Source organism: Sminthopsis crassicaudata, chromosome 4, assembly GCF_048593235.1.
Source record: "Sminthopsis crassicaudata isolate SCR6 chromosome 4, ASM4859323v1, whole genome shotgun sequence".
Lineage (NCBI taxonomy): Eukaryota > Metazoa > Chordata > Mammalia > Dasyuromorphia > Dasyuridae > Sminthopsis > Sminthopsis crassicaudata.
Genome location: NC_133620.1, coordinates 94,414,474 through 94,426,135, shown reverse-complemented (window position 1 = coordinate 94,426,135; position 11,662 = coordinate 94,414,474).

Here is an 11,662-nt window from a genome sequence, read left to right as displayed (position 1 = left end):
GGTAATTTAAAGTTAAGGACTAGGAAATCAGTCAGTTGAGGTGATTGACCCTAACAAATTCACCACAGGTTAAATTCATTCTAGACACCCCCAAATACAAAGGGCTGCAGCATGAGGTATAGTCCCATGTCATGTTCTGACTCATCTCTCTATGTGCTCTACAGGAAGGTATCCCATTTTGTCTAACCACAGGGGAGAATTGTGTTTTACAGAAAGGATGAATTACCTGATATTAAAATTGTATAGGATGAAAGCTCCCAGAGAGGAAGACATTTTGGCCTAGAATCTTGTTATGTATTTAACCTGTTAATATTAGCAAGAAGCATGGGGAGAGCTCTAGAGCCTGACATCTCCTGACTTTCATTGAAATAGCTTCACATATAAGTAAGTGAATCAATGGCCTCTGGAAATCTGTGGTGATGAAGGGTGAAATCATTCAGAAAAAAATGTGCTGTTCAAAATCCCTAACACTGTCCCCGGTGTATTTATGAGAGAGGGTTTCCCTGACACTCAGCTTGAATGAGACAGCTTCCCCCTTGGTTTCCCTCATTCACTCCTCTTGTCTCTACTTTGTCTCTCAGGTGTCTCTGTAATAGAGTGAGCAGTTACAGGCTAAACTATAGCTATTTCAAGTCTGGCCTTGTTAAAGATTGAAACTCAGGGAAAAAAGCTAGAGATTTGTTTCAGATGAATCCAATACTTTTAGGACTTTTCAAGAGGTGCTAAAAGTGATTTGGTGCTGAACTCAGATACAGTGTTAGTGTCAGGATTCTTTCCCTTCCATCTCATAGCATTAGTACCAATTATTATACTGCTTTTTAAAGTGGGAGCAACGTAAACATGGTTAAAATGACCTGCTCAAAAATAAAACCTTTTACATATTTTATATATAATTTATATATTATACATTTTTTATATTTTAAACAATTCAAGAATATTAAATGACCTATAGCTGCAATTAGGTGAGCACAATCTACATTGAGAAAAGGAGTGTCCCTAGGGAAGGAAGTGCCGATCATGCTCTGTGTCAGTCCCAGTCAGTACCTGTCTAGAATAATGGGTTCAGTTTTTGTAACACATTGTAAAAAAGATGGTGATAAGTGGGCACACCTTAATCTATATCTGGCCATTGGACTCAGATGGTTCTGGAGGTAAAAGTGAGGCAGATGACCTTGCACAGCCCTCCCTCACTTAAATCTGTTAGGTTCTTACTAAGTGCTAAGTTGGTACTTAACAATTCTCTAGTTCATACCTTTTGGTTCTGGCCTTTAAGGGGAGTTTACCCCTTTGAACTTCTCAGGAGGAGTTTACATATGAAAAGGAGTTTACACAACCTTTAAAAGGAGCAAGTTCATTGGTTGAAGTAATTTTCCCATAAGCCCTTGAGTTCTCACACTCCCCTTCTGTGGGAGGATAAAAGAGACAACATTGGGCCTGGAGAAGGAGTCTACTCTAGGTCAGCGTTGGGACGGCTCTCTACAAGAAGAAGAGTCTGGCCAGGAGATTGAGTTGAGACAGCAGATCTCCTCCCAGAGAGCGATCGGCAGTTTCTGGAGACAACAGGACCTTTATATAAATCTAATTTACTTGTATGTCATACCATCATCTCCCTGATGTGATGACCCTTTTCAAGAACAAAGGACAAAACAACAGTAACACTATCCCAGGGCAGGAGGAGCAAGATGGTAAAAGACCTTGAGTCTATGCCATATTAGGATTGGTTGAAGAAATTGGTCATGTGTAGATTAGAAAAAAATTGAAGGCTTGTGATCTGTCTTCAGAGATTTGAAAAGCTTTTAAATAGGAGAAGGATTAGACTTATTTTCTATGATTCTAGGTGACAGAGTTAGGATCAATATATAAATGTTTACAGAGGCAGGTTTTAAGTTTTGAGCATTCCTAAAGAAATCTTGGTCTATTAAAAAAAATCTTTTTTTCTGGTTTTGTTTTTGTAAATATGTATGCATATATATGGATGTGGATGTCTGTATGTGCATGCACACAAATTTTGGGAGGACTCTATTAGAAAATGTCAATAATAATAACTCTTATGGAGACATTTTTAGACCCCATGAATGAGAAAAGAAAAATATCAGGTACAGATTTCACTGTAATGTATTAGTAATGAAACTATGTAAATGAATGTCATAGGAAGAATGAGGAAACAACTTCCTCCTCTTTTTCTTTCTCTTCTTTTTTTCTTTCTCTTCCTCTTCTTCATCTATCTTTTATTTATTTTCCTCCACCTTCTCTTTCTTCCCCTTTTCCTTCTTTTCCTTCTTCACCTTTCTTCTTTTTCCTCCTCTTCCTTCTCTCCTTGTGTTCACCAAGTTGGAATGGTAAGGACTGTTTACAGATCCAGTGTTGCTACTGATCAACACGGAGGTTTTGATTTGTTCCATCTCTGACCTAGGTCAATTCATCTCTTTTAGTCAATTAGCCCTCCACTACCAGGGGCTCATCAAAATGATGTTTTGACTTAGTACAGATGCCAGATTAAAGTCACTCACTACAGCTCAATACTCCAAAGGTCAAGAAATATAACAGCTTTAACATTCACAGTATTTAGGATTACAGGTATAAATATCATAACCAGCTAAATTCTAATTTTTAAAATCTCACTATGGGTCAAACATTTAGAATAATTTTTAAATTATTCTAGATGACAGGTTCTTCTTTAGCAGTCTGATCAATCCTAGGGGCCCTTCTTAGAACAATGTTTTTAAATGCATAACTTTAAATATAGATGATTACAAAATAAACCAATTATAATAAGATAGTTACTAAAATATTTTAAGAAATTTTATACTAGAAAGAAAATAATTATTTGAGTTTGAAGGTGAAGTTGTGCTTATTGACTATATCCCATGTCAAATGATGCTGAGTGATAGGCCTAGAAGTAATGATAAAGATAAAGGGACAAAGGAAGAGAGAAAAAAGGGAAGACATGAGGGACACATTTATTTTCTGATTTTGTGAGGTATTGATAACATCTTATTCCTCTATACTTGAATTTGTTGCCTCATGGTTGTAACTAACAGGTGTGGATGAATGGATGGATCCTCTAGAGCAGAATTTTTCAAAATGAAACTCTCTTCATTCTCTTTCCACTCCCTCCATTTTCAAGAGTATCCAGAATTTAAAACAATGACCTGAATTATTAGATATTTTGAGCACAATGGACATATAAATATATTCTTTTTTTGTAGCACCAATTATAGCTCACATCTGTATAAAATTTTAAGGTTTTGTAAAATCCTATACACGTGTCACTTGATTCTCATCACAACCCTAAGAAGTAGAAGTTATTAACCTCATTTGTGGATGAGAAAACTGAGGCTGACAGAAATTAAAGGACTTTTTTTTTAAGGTCACACAACTAGTAAGTGAAATAAGAACAAGCCTTTCTACAAGTCCTGGGCTCTAATAAAAAAGTTTCCTTCAATAAAAATAAAAGTTCAAATCAAAGTTAATGAAAAAACAAACAAACAAACACCGCACAATAAATTTGATCTAATTGACAGTGAGTGATTCATAATTATTTACTGCAATATTCAAAGTCTCACATTTGAGTAAAATCTCAATGTATTAATTATAATTGCTATTAGGAAATATAGAAAGTCCAAGTCTATATTTTGAATGTCATTCATTTTGATAAGTAATGGATAATAAAATAATCTTTAATGAAAACAAAACAAATCTCTGCAACTTTAAAAAAATAGAAAATACAAGATCATAAATTTGATTTTTTAACATTTAAACTCAAATTTAATTTCCTCAAGTGTTTATTGTTGTTAATTTTAAAAGCAAATCATATTTCTTTATGATGGATAAATTAACAACTAGTTTGCACAGAAAATATTCTGGAGCAGCTCCAGATACTCTAAACAAATGATAGAAGTTGTTTAAGTAGTGTAAAAAGAGAAATATAAAGTTAAAGAGTTCAAATCCAGAAAATGCTATTCATTATATTTATTTTATTCACAGATATTATTGATGGAAAAGAAATATCATTATGTTTTCTTTTTATAACTTATACAGCAAATATGAAATATATCTTAAAATGATGCCTTGAAAATATTATTGCAGAATAGATCATTAAGATAAGAGAAATTTTCTACAGAAAGTTGGATTCTTTTTTTTTTCAAATTTATTAATTTTTTAATAAAGTTTTTTTTAATTTTTCAAAACATATGCATGGACAATTCTTCAACATTGGCCCTTACAAAAATTTGTGTTCCAATTTCCCCCCCCCCTTCCCTCACACCCTCCCCTAGATGGCAGGTAGTCCAATATATGTTAAACATGGTAGAAATATATGTTAAATCCAATATATGCATACATATTTATACAATTATCATGCCTCACAAGAAAAATCAAATCAAACCAGTAAAAAAAAAAAAGAGAAGCAAAATAAAATGCAAGCAAACAACAACAAAAAGAGTGAAAATGCTATGTTGTGAACAACATTCAATTACCACAGTCCTCTCTCTGGGTGTAGATGACTCTTTTCATCACTGAACAACTGGAAGTGGTTTGAATGATCTCATTGTTGAAGAGAGCTACATACATCAGAATTGATCATCATATAATCTTATTGTTACCATATATCATGAACTCCTGGTTCTGCTCATTTCCCTTAGCATCAGTTCACGCAAGTCTCTTCAGGTCTCTATGAAATCATCCTGCTGGTTGTTTCTTACAGAACAATAATATTCCATAACTTTCATATACCATAATTCATATACTTCTCTAATTGATGGGCATCCATTCAGTTTCCAGTTTCTTGCTACCACAAAAAAGGCCGCCACATGTTTGCACATGTGGGTCCCTTTCTATGATATTTTGGGATATAAGCCCAGTAGTAATATAGTTGGATCAAAGGATATGAAAAGTTTGATAACTTTTTGAGCATAGTTCCAAATTGCTCTTCAGAATGATTGGATCCATTCACAATTCCACCAACAATGTATTAATGTCCCAATTTTCCCACATCCTCTCCAACATTTGTTGTTATCTTTTCCTGTCATCTTTGTCAATCTGAGAGGTGTGTAGTGGTATCTCAGAGTTGTCTTAATTTGCATTTCTCCAATCAATAGTGATTTAGATCATGTTTTCATATGACTAGAAATAGTTTCAATTTCTTCATCTGAAAATTTTCTGTTTGTTTCCTTTGACCATTTATCAATTGGAGAATGGCTTGAAGTCTTATAAATTTGAGTCAATTCTTTATATATTTTATAAATGAGATGAAAGTTGAATTCTTAAAAAACAAAACAAAACACTTTTTTCAGTTTCAAATTCTCTCCCTCTCTCTATCTCCTCTCCCATCTATTGGAAAGGTAGGGAATACAAATAAAGTCATGGAAAACATTTCTACAGTAGCTATGTTGTTAAAAAAAAAAAAAAAGCGAGAAAAATAAAGTGAAAGGAAATCAACACTCAAAATTTTAATCAACACTCAAAATTCAGCTCTCTCTTTGGAGGTGGATAGTACTATTCATCATGAGTTCCTTTGGAATTTTCAGGGATTATTGTGTTGATTAGATTTCCAAAGTCTTTAATGGTTGATCATTGCTACAGTATTGTTGTTATTGTATATAATGATTTCTAAGTTCTGTTCACTTCATTTTGCATCCCTTCATATAAAACTCCCAAGGTTTTTCTGAAGCCATATCTTTCATTATTTCTTACAGATTAATTTATCACAATCTTTTGCCACAACCTGTTCAACCATTCTCCAACTGATGGGTGCTTCCATTTCTTTGCCACCATAAAAAGAGCTGCTATAATTTTTTTGTACATATGGGTCTTACTTTTTCTTTAATTATTTTGGTATACAGACCTAAAAGTGATATTATTGGATCAAGAAAATCAGATTCATTTGGTGTAAAAGTCAGACTTGGTAGTTCTCTAATGAAGAAATAAAAACAATTTCTAGCCACATAAAAATGCTCTAAATCAAATGCAAATTAAAACAAAATTGAGATATCATTTTAAGCCTACAAGATTGACTAAAATTATTGAAGGGGAAAATTGACAATTATTTGAGGGGGAGAGAAAGAAAGAAAAAAGGAAGGAAGGAAGAAAGGAAGGGAGGAAGAAAGGAAGAAAAATGATAAATCAGATTAGATGAATTAGAGACAATACTGATGCCCTAAGGTCCTATCCAATTCTTGGCCAGTTATACAGTTTCAAAAAAAAAATCTTTGTATATATATGTATATATATGTACATACATATATATATATATATAATAAGATTAAAAATAGTAAAAGTAAGAAAGCCTCTACAATCCCTGCAAATTTCTTTAAAAACAGCTGATAATATTATTTTCTTCCTTATAACTCCACAAAAATTACTTTTTATTTAATTTTCCCTCTTTCCCAAAGGCTTAAGTTCTTCAAAGTCACTACTATATACTAATTTGAGTTACAACAACAAAAACACATTTTGTTGTATTGGGCTAAATTCCATTGAGGCAATATTCCCAGAATTTTAAAAATACATTATGTTGTCCCAGAGTAAGCAGAAGGGAAGGCAGAAGACAGTTTATTAGTTCCTAGAAAAAGTCTGAATGGATATCATTATGATCAAACATTTGTCTATGGCTAGTTAAATCTGTATGGCATTCTTGGCAACTGGCACTGCCAGGGAATTAATTTTTCTTTCAGTCAAATTTAAACCTATTTTCTGTGGCAGTGGTGATCCTGTCACTGATTAGACTACAATTATTAAGTTTTGGTTTTATGGCATTTAAGTATGTATAGATGTTTAAAATGTGAGGAATTTTGTATGTGTTACAGATGAGAATATGGAACTAGTTTCAGGGAAATTCTTAAAAAGTTGGAAAGTAGAATTTAAACTTCAGAAAAAATAGAATAGCAATCACTATTTAAAATTTGAGTCACACTCTCTAATGAAGGCCCAATTTTCTATTGTTCAGTCCAATGATAAAAAAAAAAATTCCTATCTTTTGGTGTTGTTTTGTATAATTTTCTAAATTAAATTTTATTTTAAGCTCCATCTTGGCCCAAATAAATTAAACTGGGATTAGAGAGTTGAGAAATTAGTTTTTAAATTTTGGAATAGATTTGAAGATATTTTTAGTGAGAAAATTTGTAAGAATGTGTTTTTCTTGAAATTTCCATCCTGAAAGGCAGGTAATCCTGATTTCTGAGATCTTTGTATAGCCAGCTGGCAAGGCTTTTTCATCCACTTATTTTCCTGTTCCTGTCCAAAATTTCATTGCTCTCTCCTTTCTCCATTTTTCCCAACCTGCAGCATTCCATGACTAACTTTGTGAATATAATCAAATCAACATTCCCTTTGCTTTTAGAAAGGGATGTTAGGTGACTCTCCTCAATCTATATATCACCATTCCTAGACCAGAACACACTTCCCTATATACCACTCCTTCATTCATATTGTCTTTTGCTCTTAGAAATTAAGCTCCTTGAAGTGAGGGACTTTTGCTTTTGTATTTCTGTTCTGTCAGCAACTCTTAGCACTGGTTGTCATCTATTAAGGTCTTATTAAATGTTCATTCATTCATTCATTCATTCCTTATGCCTGAAATAAACACCAAACTCATTTATACTTATATTTTTGGACTCTATTCCTGCCTGACTTTCATTTCTAGAAGGCAATCTCCAGTATCTTTATTTATTCATGGTTCTTTCTAACTTAGAATTCTGGGAACCGACATCTGATTTATGTATTTAACCACATTTATTCCTATATGTTCTTCGTAGCTTGGCCCTTTGTACATTGACTGTGTCCTAGATCTATTATTAGAAATGTTGTTGAATCATTTCAATCCTTGCTGACTCTTCATGACTGCAGGTTTTCTTGGTAGAGATATCTCCAACTCTTTTTAAAATATAAGGTAAACAGAGTTAGTTGGCTTGCCCAGGATCACATAGCTAGTAAATATTTGAGACCAGATTTTAATTCAAGAATATGAATTTTCCTGACTTCAGCTTGACACTATGCACTGTGCCAAATTGGAAAAAAAATGTCCAGGGAAAACAGCATGAAAAACACATTCAATTCAACTTTAAAAGACATAGTTTGATGTGTGTTTAGGATCCTCTAGAACAAAAGAGCACATAGGAAAAGAAACATGGAACTCAAATCATTTTGGGTAGAGAATTTTGGGACATTTTGAGCCCATTACTAGGAAAATCATCACCTGATGGAGAAGTGGGATTGAGGCAGGATGGGGAGTTGCTGATCAAGGGTTTAACTTCCTAGGAGAAAAGATGAACGGTCTAGTAACTCCCTATTTAAACTATTGCTAATTAGATGCTAAACTTAGTTGTTGCTTTGTTTTTGAAAACACTGGTATCCAATCATTACTTTCACTGTTTCAGTGTTCTGGACCAATCCCTGATCACCTCTTTCTAGTTTAGATCTAGCTGATACTTCTCTATTTAGGTTCTGATTCTCATCTGTGTCTTTGAATTCAATATGTTATGGGGATTCTGATACTGGTTTTAACTTTCTAGTAGAGTTTCTTATATAATGTTTTTTGAATGAAAAGTAGATGAGTGATTAAGTGTGTTTTCTGCTTGCGGGTTTTTATGGAATTTAAAGGATATATTCTCATAAAAGTGTTGAAAATATTCCTAATCTAGCCACATTTCTGATAAACTAGGCTATATAACTGAGATAGTCTACATCTTAAAATTATTTATTTATTTTATTTTCAATTTATGGAATAAAACAAGCATTTCTATACTAAAGTATAAGAAAAACTACAAATTATCATGTGTAATTTGATATTCCTTTAAACTATTTAATAGTTAACCTAAATTCCTTTTTTTCTCTTGTCTTTGTGTAGAGATGGCTACATTACACATAAATATGTATGCACACAAACACACAGATACACACACACATATTAAATCTTTTATCAGTTCTTTCTCTGAATACAGATAGCATCTTCCTTCATGTTCCTTGTAGCTATTTTGAGTTTTTATAGTGGTCAAAATGATTTTTTTGCTCAAAGTTGTTCATAAAAAACATCACTGTTAATGTATATGATGTTGTTCTCTTGGTTCTAATTGTTTAGATCTTCATTATTTCATGCAATTCTATTCATATTTTTAAGATCATTAAGCTCATCATTTCTTATGGCACAGCAATATTCCATCACAACTATATACATCAATTTTTCAGTCATTACCCAATTAATTGAGTGAAAAACTTTGTTAACAAAAATAGTAATATTAGTAATAATAAATTTGTATAAAATAAATAATTATAAAATTAATGTTATTAATAAAACAAAAATGGAAGAGTAGGTTTTTTTAATGTGGGACTTAGGAAGAGAAGAATTAATTAAAGGATGATAAAGAAGTAGGTAAAGACTTGCAGATATTCTAAGGGGACCTTCTGGACTATTTAACGGTAATTTAATTAAACACATGTTTATTTTCAACTGTAGGCAGATTACTGTGCCCAGTGCCAGGGGCAATATAAAGATTAGCTAAAAAAGGGCCCCTGCCTTCATGTAGTACAGTGTGTACTTTGACGCATACAAAATAACTATAATATTAAAGAAACATAATAATTTCCTGAGAGAAGTGCAGTCAAAATAGTATGTGGAACCTTTTGATTAGATTTCTAAAAAATTAGTAGGAAGGAATTGAAGTTAGAGTTAAAGGGAAGACATTTGACACACAAGGTAAGGGAATGAGCAAAGATAGAGGTAGAGAAGAAAGGGCATGTTCAGGAAATAATGAATTCTTCAGTTTGGCTAGAGTGTAGAGTGTGTAAAAGCAAATTCATGACCAGCACGAGATGGAAAGGACTTTGCCCCAGAGTGTCAACACTCTGGAGGCATGTGTTCTTCTTTCCTGATCCTCACTTTAACTTCCTTTCCAGAATCTCACCTCACTCACCCATACCATTTTAACTGACCCTGTACACCAACTTCCTAATTTTTTTTCCTAATGCTATAGGTAAGGATTAAGAATGGACTATAGCCTTTCTTCCTGAGTGCAGGAATGCACCCATGTTTGCACTGTTTGTCCATGGGGTCAAAGTACCTTCCCCAGAGAATGGACCTTTATATATTATCAATATATTCTCACATTCCTCCCACTCTCTATTTTATTTGCCCTCAGCAAAAAAAAAAATCTAGTTTATGTAGAGTAGTATGAAGTATGCAAAAATAACAGAGGCATTAAAATGGTCTTCATAGACTTAAAGTGTGTAACAGATATCATATTGCTTTCTTTTTCAAGAAGTGTGTGTGTGTGAAAGAGGAGAGAGGAAGACAAATTAGAAATCAGTTTTTAAAAATGATAGTTACTTAAAATATATGATTGGGAAATATTTAACAAAATAATGAAAATATATTTAAAAAGAAGCTTTTGAAACAAGTTCTGCATTTTATAACTTAGTTCTAAATCTAAGTAGGTATCAAATTTAATTTAGAAACCTAAAACTTTTCATAGATTTCTAGCAATACTCATCATTTATGAACTATGATTAAAGATGTAATGTGAAAAAAGTAAGAGTAGAGAAAGAGAAAAAAATACAATTTTCTTGAAGTAACTGAGCAACAATTGGTAAAGGGATATAGGAAGGAAGAAATGTGGGTACATTTGGTAAAAAAGACTGTATGGGGAAAATTTATCTGAGATATTAGTGGTGAAATAAAGGACATGAGAAAGCATGGCATATGTAAGATCTCACTGAGGAAGAAGAAAGAAAATGATGGTGAAAGATTGGTCCAGACGGTTCTATGCACTGACCACCAGGTGTCATCATCATCTCAAGGCAGCTTAGCTGCTACAGGGTACAAACAATGGTGAGGTAGAACCATTTTTAGCTGATTGTTAAATATTTACTGTGAGGATTTAGACTGTGGAACTAGGCAAATATGAAATCTCAGCACTTGATTTATTGTGTTGTTGAGTTTTAGATTTAAGAAAACGATGAAAAAAGTTTTAATAACAAACAATAAACTTTAAAAGTCTGTCATAGGATCTTTTATTTTTTGTATAAATTATTTGAAGGAGATTTGGCAGCCTCTTAGTGGGCATGGGAAAAAGAGGGGAGGCTTTATAAAATGAGTTATTAATATATAAATTACCTTTATTTTTAATTTCCTTAATACAGCTTATTTTTAAAAGATGAAAGATCATTGACAAATTAGCACTAAAAAATTATGATTCCAAGCTTTTCTTATATTCATGATACTTAAGTAGCTAGCTACAAGGAGGATTTTTTCCTTTATAAGATCATGTTTTTGCAATCATTTACTAAAGGAAACTAAAACCAGCAGAACTTTACTCACCTATTCCAAGTAAGGATGTGGAAATTTCCAAGTAATTTTCTCTCTATTTTCTTCCCCCTCCCTACTCAGGAATTGGTAAAGGGAAAAAATAGTGAGCAGTCAAGATAGGAAGTACCATATTTCACATATCCCACAACCTAGTTTAAAAACCAGCTGGAGTTGTTGGGATTTGAATGCTCCATAACTTAGGAAATCTTATTGAATAGTGACTTCTTTTGGTAGAGATACTATCATAATATTTTGTAAGATTTAACTTTGATAACAAATTATTGTTGCACAAAATTCAAAGGCTTAAACAAATTTATTTCTAATGCATCTTTAACTTATGGTTAAATTTTTCTATTTTATCTT